We start from the raw sequence: 14,587 nt of genomic DNA, 5'->3' as shown, positions 1-14,587 counted from the left end.
TCTCAGCCTCTGCTTTGATACCATTTGAGGCCATTTGTGGTACACTCCTGTCCTATTCCCTGTCTTCTCCTGCTTCCAACGTCTATCGCATATGTCCTTCTGAATGAGGGTTGAACATCTTCCCTAGGGTCTTCCTTGTTGTATAGCTTCCTTACGAGTGTAAATTTTAGTATGTATAGCCTACATTATGTGGCTAATATCTACTTATGAGTGAGTATATACCATGTGTGTCTTTCTGTTTCTGGGTTATCTCACTCAAGATGATCTTTTCTACCCCCTCCCCTTTGCCTGCAAATTTCATGATTTCCTTGCTTTTAATAGCTGAATAGTATTCCATTGTGTAAATGTACCCCAATTTCTATATCTATTCCTCCACTGAGGAACATCTAAGTTGTTTCTAGATTCTGGCTATTACGAATGGAGCTGCTATTAAATTTGACAAATTGGGTCATTTTTTGGTGTCCAGATTTTCTTTATGTAATTTTTATAGAAACCCTCTATTAGATGTGTAATTGGTAAAGACTTTCTTTATTCTGTGGCCTGACACAGTGCATGAATGATTAAGAAAATGCGTTATAGCCAGATTTTATGGAAGCATTTTCTTAACTGAGGTTTCCTCCTTTCAGATGACTCTAGCTTGTGTTAAGTTGACATAATATTGGGCTGTACACCATCCTTTGGTATATATCCAAAGGATTCTACATCCTACTACAGAGACATTTTTTCAACCATATTTATTGCTGCCCTATGCATAAAATATTCAGAAATTGGAAACATCCTAGGTGTAGACCAACCAATGAATAAATAGTAAAAATGTAGTGTTTATCTAGTAGGATATTTATATTTAGCTGTTAAAAACGTGAAATTTGCATATAAATGTATGGAACAAGAAAAACTCATCCTTGAAAAGATAATCCAGACCCAACAAGAAAAATATTATATCTTTTTATATGTGGGTGCTAGCTTTTAAGCATTTGGTTAGCATGCTCCCAACTGTACAATCACAAAGATTATGTGTCAGTTAAGGGCTAGGTGGGAAACTCATAAAGAAGGAGAAAATAATACATACTTTGAAAGACAAGGGGAGACTGGAATAAGATGATTAAATCGGGAACGGGGTGTATGAGAAGGATAAGAGATAGAATATGAGGAGAGGCAACCAACACTAAGGGCTACTTGAAGGATCGTATGGAAACCTGCTACTGCATAGACTTCTTAAAATACATACATAGATGAAATATATGTAAATAGAGCCATTATATAACATGGGAAGACAATTATCCAACTAGAAATCCTTCATCACTAAGCAAAACCTCCAGTGCCAATGAGTTGTTGGCCAAAATCACCTCGTGGAAACAAAATATATATTTTTTTTCAAGACTCTTGGTTGCTTTCCACAAACAGATAATAAGTTGATACTGCTGAAGACAACACTTACATATCTCGTTGAACATGGAGAACTCTATGAAGGTCTTGCCTAACGAGAGTCTTTATCCTACTGACTAGTGTTTATGGTACTGGAATTCTGTGTGCTACCAAAGGAGAAAGGTACCATCAACCCCGCTACAATCCTTGAAATCTGCAGTGACCTGCTTTCATGTTATATCAATGAAATATTGGCACAAACATTTGGAAAAACCAACAACTATCAGATTGGATTTAAGGCCCATTCCATGAGGTAGAATCCATGCCTGACACTGCTAGAGTAGCCATGAACTTTTGACTTGGTATGCTAAGTGCCTAGAGGAAAATAAATACTATTTTCCTGCTAAAGTAGCATAATAAAACTAAAAATGTCTCCTATAGAAGTATTGACATTCTGCTATACCCATAAGTCAATGCCTCATTCAGCCATCATCAGAGTAGCCTCTTCTTTTAGGAACTAACACAACTGAACAATATAAAGAGAGAGATTTTGAAAATTTCTGTCCTAAGTGGGATTTATCCATCAAACTCTTTCCTTAAGGATTTGGGGATCTATGAAAAAGAGGCAATAGAAATATTTTAAGAGCCAGAGGAGTTTGATGGCTCCAAAGATGCAGTGTCTTCCATATACAACAGGGCTGGTGTACATATGAATTCACAGAGAGTGAGGTAGCATGCACAGGACCTATATATATTCAAGCCAGACTGTATCCTATGACTGAAAGGAACAAGTAGACATGAGTTCCTACACCTACACAAGAAACTATCTGCAACTGACACTCACTTGCAAATGAAAAATTAATGTTCTCCAATGGAATCTCACTGGCTATACCAATCACACTTAGGAGTAGTCCTCATACCCAGCAGTAGATGGACAACACAAAACAAACTCAGTGATATTTTTGTAGAGTTTTTGTTTCACATTACTTTGTTTAGAATTTTTTTTTCTATTGGGTCTTTTGCCTGTATAATATGGTTTCCAATCTTGTCTGACCTTGTGTTTTTATGATGTGTGTGTGTTTCTTGTATATTTTTAATTGTGATTTGCTTGGAAAGGTTGTTGGTTTGCATCTTTTTTTGGCTAGAAAGAAAGAAAAGGCATAGAGTTGGGGGAGTTTGGGTAGGTGAGAAGGATCTGGGAAGAACTGAGAAGGGAAATGAATATAATCAAAATAAATTGCTTCCTTCTCCAGGATTCATACTGTTGAGTTCCTCTAACATCCCTATCCACACCTTCTCCCCATTCTACAAATTTAGTCAGAGTCCCAAATCAAGTACCCATGTTAAGTTTAGCCACCCCTGCCTGTGCCACAACAAGACTTTAGTCATCCAGCAGGAACTACGTTATCTAAACTATGCACAGGACCTTTCTGGACCACATCAGACTGTTCCAGTCAACCAGATCTCCGAAATTCTTGTCCAGAGTCTATCCCATTGAGTCTCCCTGAACCTCCCAATCTACTACTCTTCTGAAACTCACCATATCTAGCCCAGGTCCCACATCCAGTTGTCTGACTTTTTCTTGTCATGCCCTCCTGGTCTGTAAATAATTTCTGGGCTCTGTCTTCCTGCTACCACCCACAGGACCTTCTGTACCATAAATTTCCCACACCTTTCTCCAAAATCTACCATGAAAAGCATTCCTGGCCTTCCCCATTCAGATCTCCACAACTGACCGGATATGGCCTTGGTCCCACATCCGGTGCATCAGCCTACTCTGGCATTACCTGTCTATGTCACAAGAACTATAGGCTTCTTCCAGAACCTTTGCTACCTATCTCCGAACATACAGGCTCCTCCCACAACATGCTCAACCTTATCACCCAAACAGATCTACCCATATATTCCAGGCTTAGATAAGGAGTCAGCCTGTACACCAGCCCAGTACCTTCTCTTTACCTGACTTCGTTACATATAAGTCATATCAAATTTCTAGGTCCACGCTTCCTGCACATCCTCTCATTTTCCCCAATATGTTCTGTTCATATTACACGTAGAACTAATAAAGAAAATCCACATTCCTACATCCTATAACAGAGCTACCAATATGAAAGATAAAGCCAGTATCTTCCCTCAAAAACCTACCATTCCTAAAACTAATAAAGAAAATCCACATTCCCACATCCTATAACAGAGCTACCAATATGAAAGATAAAGCCAGTATCTTCCCTCAAAAACCTACCATTCCTATAGAAATTTTTTTCCAGTGAGAATTACACAGATGAACCCCAGGGCACAAAATTTAAATGAACAATCATAAACCTTATCAGCCACCTGAAAAATGTAGTTAGTCTAAAAAATGCAAGAGAAGGACTTTCTTTTTCTTCCTTTTGATTTATTTTTTATATATTACAATTTATTCACTTTGTATCCCAGCTGTAACCCCCTCCCAATCCCACCCTCACTCTCTCATCTCCTTCTATGCCCCTTCCCCAGTCCACTGATAGGGGAGGTCCTCCTCCCCTTCCATCTGACCCTAGCCTATCAGGTTTCATCAGGACTAGCTGCATTGTCTTCCACTGTGACCTGGTAAGGCTACCACCTCAGGGGGAGGTGACCAAAGAGCCAGCCACTGAGTTCATGTCAGAGACAGCCCCTGTTCCCATTACTAGAGAACCCACTTGGACACTGAGCTGCCATGAGCTACATCTCTGAGGAGTTGTATCCATGAATGGTCCTTGGGTTGGAGTGTCAGTCTCAGAAAAGTCCCCTGAGCTCAGATTTTTGGGTTCTGTTGCTCTCCTTGTGGAGCTCCTTTCTCCCCACCCCCAGCTCTTTCTATCTCCCCCTTCTTTCATAAGATTACCTGCACTCTGCCCAAAGTGTGACTATGAATCTCACCACCTGCTTTGATACTTGCTGAGTAGAGTCATTCATAGGTCCTCTGTGGTAGACTTCTGTCCTGTTCCCTGTTTTCTCCCTCTTCTGATGTATCCAGTTTGCCTTCCTGAATGAGGATTGAGCATCTTACCCAGTTCTCCTTTCTCAGCTTCTTTAGGTGTACAGATTTTAATGTTTATTATATATTATATGTCTAAAAGCCACTTATAGATGAGTGTATACCATGTGTGTCTTTCTGCTTCTGGAATACCTCACTCAGGATGATCTTTTCTAGTTTCCACCATTTGCCTAAAAATTTCATGATTTCCTTGTTTTTAATTACGGAGTAGTATTCTAGTGTGTAAATATACCACAATTTCTGTATCCATTCCTCAGTTGAGGGATATCTGGGTTGTTTCTAGATTCTGGCTGTAACAAATAAAGCTGCTACAAACATGGTTGAGCAAATGTCCTTGTTGTATAACTTGAGCATCTTTTGGATATATGCCTAGTATATATAAATATACTAGTATAGCTGGATCTTGAGGTAGCACTATTCCTTATTGTCTGAGAAAGTGCCAGGTTGGCAAGATGGTGGCGCCGGGAGGACTCTCATTCTGAGTAGCAGCACAGCAGGATTGGCACTGTGACCAGCAATCAGAACTCAAGGACATAAAACACAAGTGATTGTGTTTCACAGGTGAGAGGATACCCCACAGTGGGGGATTCAATCAGCTTTAACTCACCCTGCTAAACTGCAGAAGAGATCCTGGTTCCACCAGGCGCTTGGTCGCCAGCCCAGAGCTACATGCCAGGGTGATCTGGTCTCTGTCTCAGACTGAACTGTGGGCCCAGAACATCACAGACTGGATGTTCCAGTCGAGAGATAACCCCACGGAGCAGGAAACGATTGGGACCGACCTTAGGTCACCCAGACATCCCCTGGAAAAGACTCAGGTTCCACAGGCACCCCAGGAGCCAGCCTGGAGCCAGAGCCAGGGACCGAGGCACCTTCACAGAGCCCTGCCTGCTTGCCTGATTTGCTGCCTCAGATAGAATGTGGGCACCAGGGCACCAAGGCACCACAGACTGAGTCTCACTGTCAGGTGCAAACCCACAGGGAGGGAAACGGTTGGTCTAATCTCAGAGCACTCAGCCGACACCCCCACCCCAAAAAGGTCTTGGGAAAATTATCCAGTTTAGGCAGCCGCCCAGGCTCCCAAAAACCAGAAAGGTGAAGCCACGGGCGGGCATCTGTGCCTTTGGGTTCTACTCGCCACCCCAGACAGAACGGTGGTTCCCAAAGCAAAGACTGGGTGTCTCTAGCAGGAGGAAACCCCCAGCAGGGGGGGGATCATTAGGTCTAATGCTCAGGACACCCATCACCAAAAGACTTTCTGGATTCACGCAGACTCTAGGCTCTAGCTTTCTAATGCAGGCAGGAATGCTGTGCTCAGCCACCATTATTGAGTACACCTAGGGCACTGGGGCACACAGCTGCATCCTCAGACCTACAAAAGCCAGAGAGCCATTACAGCAGCCCTCAGATACTGTGCCAAGGATCAACCAGTTATCCCTAGCTAGACTGACAAAACTGTGGGAATCCCTGGTCCTTCAAGAGGGCTGCACCCACAGTGTCTGGACCAGAGCAGTGCCTACAGCCACCATCCCAGACAGGGACACACAGCTTCTGGTCCAGAGTGAGGCACCCAGCCTACAGACCAGAGCAATGCCCCCAGGCGCCAACTCAACCTAGGTGTACATTCTCCAGGCCCAGAGCTGAGCACTCAGCCTCTGACCCAGAGACTTGCTGGGCCCACCTCTCACTTTCCCAGACAGAACTGTGTGCCCCAGGATAACAGACTGAGTTTCCCTGTTGGGAGAAAACCCCACAGCTAGGGAATCAGCAGGTTCTTCAAGAGGACTGTACCTGGAAAACTGTAACAACAGCAGCAGCTCACTAAATTTATAACGAGAAACCCAGCAGTGAGGCAGCTGTCTTGAGAACTTCTATGGGTAAGAGGAGATCCCCCCATGCCTAACAAAGACCACAGCTACTACTCAAGGCTATATACCTGAGGTGAGCAGTGGCAATTCCTGAGAAACACTGGCCATACAGTGACCATAACCAAAAAGCAGAGGAGGACTCCTACAGGAAAAATCATCTTCCGGCCAAGGGGATTCTCCCTACCTCAACTCCAGGAAGCACAGAAATTAACAGCCAACACATAAAACAGCCCAATGGGTAGAGATCAGCGTAAAAGCTCAACCAACAAAAGACAGAGCAATATGGCATCTCCAGAACCCAGCCATCCAGGGGTGAACAGCCCTGGACAACACAGCATAATAGAAAATCAAGAAGATGACCTTACATCTATGCTGATGAAGAGGTTAATAGAGGAAACAAATAAAATACGTAAAGAATTAGAGGAAGATAAAACCAAATAGATCATGGCTATCCATAAAGAAATGGAGGAAGTTAAAGACAAGGAGATTATGGCCATCCGTGAAGAAATACAGGAAGATGCAGCCAAAGAGTTTGCAGCTTTCAGAGAAGAAATAATTAAATCACTGAAAGAAATAAAAGAAACAGAGTTGAAGGAACTAAAAGAAAAAGAGGGAAGGGCAGAGCCAAGATGGTGACTAGCAAACACAGTTTCCAAACTGTGGAAGAAATAAAGTTCTGAGTTGGTGAGTGGAAGGACTTCTGAAGCCAGGGAAACAACGGAGAGACTTTCTAAACAGCAGGGAACATCGCAGAAGGTGAAAACCTTGGTCTCGGGTGACCCCGGGGACTTGTTTGGGGAAGGTGAGAAATGATCATTTGATCTCGCTGCACTCCCCTCCCCCAGACCTCCCTCCTCCTCAACACAGAGGACTCGTCTTTCTCAGAGCAGACCTAACTGCCTGGGGCCTGACGCCACTGAGGCGGAGCCCCAAGCCCTTTATCGGCAAAGGCCAGCAGTACATTTCTCAGAGTCCCAGATTCGCCCAGCAGCTGCACCATCCTCCCAGGGCCCGAGTCTGCTAGGCGCCATACTAGCTCTGCAGGATGAGATCACTGATAGTACGGCCCGCCCAATCCCACAGTGACAGAGAATACGCTATATACTCATCAAAACCAGGCAGAAACGCCATACAAGCTAGACACACCAGGCGCTGGGCCTCCGAAGCTTGGAGAGCACAGTGAAGAGACCCCAGGACTTCCCAGAAAGCATCTGGACTAGCAACCCAGTCTCCAGTTACAGTGGGACTTTCTAACCTGGCGGGGGAGCAGCAATGAGCTGGCGGGGCACATCAGCCCTCCAGTTTAAGACTAACCAGGGCCAAACCAGAGAACAGAAAGCCTGGTTACCCCGATTCCTACTGACGTGACCACCCTGAAATATCCAGCTGCAGCAAGACCTCATAACCTGGCAGTGACAGCAGCAGGGAACTGGCGGAGCACATCAAAGAAGCAGGGCCAAACCAGAGAGCAGAGAGCCCAGATACCAGGATCTCTGCCAAGTGACCTGCCTGTAAGTGAGTGCACCCTTGAGAATCTGCAGCTTCACTGATCCTGGGTCCTTCTAAAAGAGAAGCCAGGCATCGAACCCCCTCCCACCCATATACCCACTTTGGGAAACAGAGGGGCACTTGGGACATTGAAGCTCCTGCTCTGTGGGTCTAATTGAGGAGTTAAGGCAGTTAATGCCAGAAATTGCGCTGCGATCATCACTAGCGCCTGCGACATATACAGTGCAGAGCCCCTCCCACACACTCAAAGGTTCAACATTAGCCATAACTCTGTCCCTTGAGACACATGCCCACACACACTTACACACACACACACACACACACACACACACACACACACGCTTGCATTTGCCCCGTTTGCGCCTGCGTACTTTTCTCCCACAGGTACAGCTAGTCCTCAGCACACGCTAAGGACACGGGACCTCTCTCAGCTTCCTGAAGAATTCTCCAGACTCCAGAGAGAGACAGTACCAGTCTGATCTGCAGAATCCAAAAACAAACAGGGAAGGTCTAAATCCAAAAACAAACAGATAAGCCAATGGCCAGGGGTAGGCGAAAGAACACTTCCAACATAAATCAGGACATTGTGACTTCACCAGCAAACCCCAAAATTGATGGATACTCCAATTCATCAAAAGCACAGGAAAATGACCTTAAAGCCATGCTTGCTCAATTATTTGAGGCTCATAAGGAGGAAATGAACAAATCTTTCAAAGAGTTGGCCAGTCAATTGGAGGTAAAGAAAGAAGAAATAGAAAAAAACCCTTAAAGAAACACAGGCAAACATAGCCAAACAAATAGAGGCACAAGTAGAGAAAAAATTAGTGGCATATAAAAAGGAAATGAACAAAGAAATAGAGTCCATCGTAAAGAGACAGGAATCCAAATTCAAACACATGAAAGAAATGGTGTAAGGCATGAAAACAGAATTAGAATTAATAAAGAAAACACAAACTGAGAAAACCGTTGAGCTGGAGAACTTGGAGAAAAGATCAGGAACCACAAAAGTAAGCATCACCAACAGAATACAAGAGATGGAAGAGAGAATCTCTGGAGCTGGAGACACACTTGCAGAAATTGATACTTCTCTCAAAGAAAAAGTAAAATCAGAAAAGTTCCAATCACAAAATATCCAAGAAATCAAGGACGCTATGAAAGGACAAAATCTAAGAATAATAGGAATTGATGAAAAAGAAGACTCCAGGCTCCAAGGTCCAGAAAGAGTTTCAAGAAAATTTTCCCAACTTAAAGAAAGAGATGTCCATAAATATACAAGAGGTCTACAGAACACCAAATAGACTAGACCAGAAAAGTAACACATCATGTCACATCATAGTCAAAACACTAAATCTACAGAACAAAGAAAAGATATTAAAAGCAGCAAGGGAAAAAGGCCAAGTAACATATGAAGGTAGACCTATCAGAATCACACCGGACTTCTCATCAGAAACTATGAAAGCCAGGAGGGCCTGGAAAAGTATCATGGAGACTCTAAGAGATCACAAATGTCAACCCAGACTACTATACCCTGCAAAGCTTTCAATCAACATAGATGGAGAAAACAGAATATTCCATGACAAAAGTAAATTTACGTAATATCTATACAGCAAACCAACCCTACAGAAGATACTAGAAGGAAAACTCCAATCCAACGAAAATAAATTCACCCAAGAAAACAGGGCATACAGATAATATCCCAACAAAAATGAAGAGAAAACAAGCAATGAAACAGGGTAAGATCACCGACTCCATTACAAAACAAACTAACATGCATTGGTCACTATTATCTGTCAATATTAATGGACTCAACTCACCAATAAAAAGACACAGGCTAACAGAATGGTGACGGAAACAGGACCCAACATTCTGTTGCATCCAAGAAACACACCTATGCAACAAAGATAAACACTACCTCAGAGTAAAGAGCTGGAAAAATGTTTTTCAAGCAAATGGTTCCAGAAAACAAGCTGGAGTAGCCATCCTAATATCTAATAAAATAGACTTTCATCCAAAGTTAATCAAAAAAGATAAGGAGGACCACTATATTCTCATCAAAGGAAAAATCCACCAAGAGGACAACACAATCTTGAATATCTAAGCCCCAAATACAAGAGCACCGACATTCGTGAATGAAACATTATTAAAGCATAAATCATACATTGATCCTAATACCCTAATAGTGGGAGACTTCAACACTCCACTCTCACCAAGGGACAGATCAACTAGACAGACACCAAATAGGGAAATAAAAGCACTCACAGAATCCCTAAATCAAATGGACCTAATAGACGTCTAGAGATCTTTTCACCCAAACTCAAAAAAGTATACCTTCTTTTCAGCACCGCATGGAACATTCTCCAAAATAGACTATATAGTGGGTCACAAAGCAAGCCTCAACAGATACAAAAGGATTGAAATAATCCCTTGTATACTCTCTGACCACCATGGACTAAACCTGGACATCAACAACAACAGAAACAACAAAAAGCCGACACGCACATGGAAACAGAACAACTTACTACTCAATGACAGCTGGGTTAAGGAAGAAATAAGGAAAGAAATTAAAGACTTCCTAGAATTCAATGAAAATGAAGGCACAACATACCCAAATTTATGGGACACGTTGAAAGCAGTGCTCAGGGGAAAATTTATAGCACTAGGTGCCTACAAGAAGAAATCCGTAACATCACATACAAACAACTTAATGGCCCAACTGAAAAACCTAGAAAAAAAAAGAAGCAGATACACCCAAGAGGAGCAGACAGTTGGAAATAATCAAACTAAGGGCTGAAATCAATCAATTAGAAACAAATAAAACTATTCAAAGAATCAATGAAACAAAAAACTGGTTCTTTGAGAAAATCAACAAGATAGACAAACCCTTAGCCAAACTAACTAAACAGTAGAGAGAAACTATCCAAATCAGCAAAATCAGAAAGGAAAATGGGGACATAACTACAGACACTGAGGAAATCCAAATGATTATTAGGTCATACTACAAAAGCCTATATGCCACAAAATTTGAAAATGTAAATGAAATGGATAACTTTCTTGACAGATTCCATCTACCAAAATTAAGTCAAGATCAGGTAGAAAGACTGAATAACACTATATCTCCCAAGGAAATTGAAGCAGTCATTAACAGTCTCCCCTCCAAAAAAAAGCCCTGGACCAGATGGCTTCAGCGCAGAATTCTACAAGACCTTCAAAGAAGTGCTAACACCAATTCACCTCAAACTATTCCAAAAATAGAAACAAAAGGAACACTACCAAACTCATTCTATGAAGCAACAGTCACCCTGATACCTAAACCACACAAAGATCCAACAAAAAAAGAGAACTTCAGAACTATCTCTCTTATGAACATTGATGCAAAAATACTCAATAAAATGCTTGCAAACCGAATCCAAGAACACATCAAAGATATCATCGACCATGACCAAGTAGGCTTCATGCCAGGCATGCAACGGTGGTACAAAATATGGAAATCCATCAATGTAATCCACCACATAAACAAAATGAAGGAGAAAAACCACATGATCATCTCCTTAGATGCTGAAAAAGCATTTGATAAAGTCCAACACCCATTCATGTTTAAAGTCTTGGAGAGATCAGGGATACAAGGCATATACCTTAAGATAATAAAGGCAATATACAGCAAGGATATAGCCAACATCAAACTCAATGGAGAGAAACTTAAATCAATCCCACTGAAATCAGGGACAAGACAAGGCTGCCCACTCTCTCCATATCTCTTCAACATAGTATTTGAAGTCCTAGCCAGAGCAATAAGACAACTAAAGGAGATCAAGGGGATACAAATCGGGAAGGAAGTGGTCAAAGTGTCACTATTCGCAGATGATATGATACTATACATGAGCGACCCCAAAGATTCAACCAGAGAACTCCTTCATCTGATAAACACCTTCAGCAAAGTGGCAGGATACAAAATCAACTCAAAAAAATCAGAAGCAATCTTGTATACCAAAGACAAAAAGGCTGAGAAAGAAATTAGGGAAACAACACCCTTCACAATAGCCACTAATAACATAAAGTACCTTGGTGTGACTCTAACCAAGCAAGTGAAATACCTGTTTGAGAAAAACTTCAAGTCTCTGAAGAAAGAAATTGAAGAAGATCTCAGAAGATGGAAAGATCTCCCGTGCTCATGGATTGGTAGGATTAACATTGTGAAAATGGCCATCCTGCCAAAAGCAATCTACAGATGCAATGCAATTCCCATCAAAATACCAACTCAATTCTTTACAGCCCTTGAAAAAAAGATTCTCAGCTTCATATGGAGAAACAAAAAAACCCAGAATATACAAAATGATCCCGTACAACAACAGATCATCTGGAGGTATCTCCATCCCCGATCTCAAGCTGTACTACAGGGTAACAGTAATAAAAACTGCATGGTATTGGCATAGAAACAGAAAGGAGGATCAATGGAACCGCATACAAGATCCAGAAATAAACCCATACACCTATTAATACTCAATATTTGACAAAGAAGCCAAATCCATTCAATGGAAAAAAGACAGCATCTTCAACAAATGGTGCTGGTCCAACTGGATGTCTACATGCAGAAAAATGAAAATAGATCCACATTTATCACCCTGCACAAAATTAAAGTCAAAGTGTATCAAGGACCTCAACATAAAACCAGATACTCTAAATCTGTTAGAAGAAAAAGTGGGGAACAGCCTAGAACTCATTGGCACAGGAGACAACTTCCTGAACAGAACACCAAAAGCACAGGCTCTAAGAGCAACAATCAATAAATGGGACCTCATGAAACTGAAAAGCTTCTGTAAAGCAAAGGACACCAGCATCAAAACAAAACAACTGCCTACAGATTGGGAAAGAATCTTCACTAACCCTTTATCTGACAGAGGGCTAATATCCAGTATATATAAAGAACTAAAGAAGCTGAAAAGCAGCAAACCAAGTAATCCACTTAAAAAATAGGGAACAGAGCTAAACAGAAAATTCTTGAAAAAGGTATATGGAATGGCAGAGAAGCACTTAAAGAAATGCTCAACCTCATTAACCATTAGGGAAATACAAATCAAAACAACCCTGAGATTTCACCTTACACCCATCAGAATGGCCAAGATGAAAAACTCAAGTGATAGCACATGCTGGAGAAGTTGTGGAGAAAAGGGAACACTCCTCCATTGCTGGCGGGAATGTAAACTGGTACAACCACTTTGGAAGTCAATCTGGCGCTTTCTCAGACAACTAAGAGTAGTGCTTCCTCAAGACCCAACTATACCACTCCTAGGTATATACACAAAAATTTGCTCAAGTACACAACAAGCACATTTGTTCAACCATGATTGTAGCAGCTTTATTTTTAATAGCCAGAACTTGGAAACAACCCAGATGTCCATCAACGGAGGAATGGATACAGAAATTGTGGTATTTTTATACAATGGAATACTACTCAGCAATCAAAGAGGAGGAAATCATGAAATTTGCAGGCAAGTGGTGGGATCTAGAAAAGATCATTCTGAGTGAAATATCCCAGAAGTAGAAAGACAAACATTGTATATACTCGCTTATATAGACCTATAAGATATGATAAACATAATGAAATCTGTACACTTAAAAAAGATAATCAAGAAAGTGGACACAGGCTAAGATGATCAATCCTTATTTAGAAAGACAAATGGGATGTGCATTGAACGTATGACAGGAGTCTACCACAAAAGGCATCTGAAAGACTCTACCTAGAAGTGTTTCAAAGCAGACACTAAGACTCATAACCAAACCCTCGGCAGAGTGCAGGGAATCATATGAAAGAAGGGGAGTTAGTATGATATGGAAAGGATAGGAGCTCTACAAGGACTAAATATATCCGGGCACAGGGTCTTTTCTGAGACTGACACTCAACCAAGGACCATCTATGGATATACCCTAGAACTTCTGCTCGGATGTGGCCCGTGGTAGCTCAGTAACCAAGTAGTTTTCCAAAGTAAGGGGAAGAAGAACTATTTCTAACAGGATCTCAAGGGCAGGCTCTTTGACCCCCCCCCTCCAGGGGAGGAGCTGTCCTGTTAGGCCACAGAGGAGGACTTTGCAGCCAGCCCTGAACATACCTGATAAAACAGGGTCAAATGAAAGGGTAGGAGGTTCTCCCCTATCAGTGGACTTGGAAAGGGGCAGGGAGGAGACCAGGGAGGGAGTGTGGGGTTGGAGAGGGAATGAGGGAGCAGGATACAGCTGGGACACAGAGTCAACAAAATGTAACTAAAAAGAAAAATAAAATTAAAAAAATTAAAAATTAAAAAATAAATAAAGAAAAGAAAAGAAAAAGAGGAAAATACAATCAGACAGGTGAAGGAAGTAAACAAAACAACGCAAGACCTGAAGATAGAACTGGAAAAATTAAAGAAAACACAAATGGAGGAAATAATGGAGAGGAAGAGGAAGAAAACAGGAACTACAGAGGTAAGCATAACCAACAGACTACAAGAGATGGAAGAAAGAATCTCAGGTGTAGAAGATACAATGGAAGAAATTGACGTATCTGTCAAAGAAAATGTTAAATCCAAAAAATTCCTGACACAGACCGTCCAAGAAATACAAGACAATATGAAAAGACAAAACCTAAGAATAATAGGAATAGAGGAAAAAGAAGACTCCCTTCTCCAAGGCCCAGAAAATATTTTCAACAAAATCATTGAAGAAAATTTCCCAAGTTAAAGGAGAAGCCAATAAGAATACACAAGGCCTACAGAACACCCAACAAATTTGACCAGAAAAGAAAATTCTTCCACCACATAATAATCAAAACAGTAAGTATACAGAACAAAGAAAA

Source organism: Psammomys obesus, unplaced genomic scaffold, assembly GCF_907164565.1.
Source record: "Psammomys obesus unplaced genomic scaffold, mPsaObe1.curated_primary_1811, whole genome shotgun sequence".
Lineage (NCBI taxonomy): Eukaryota > Metazoa > Chordata > Mammalia > Rodentia > Muridae > Psammomys > Psammomys obesus.
Note: the sequence above shows the minus strand (reverse complement) of the source record.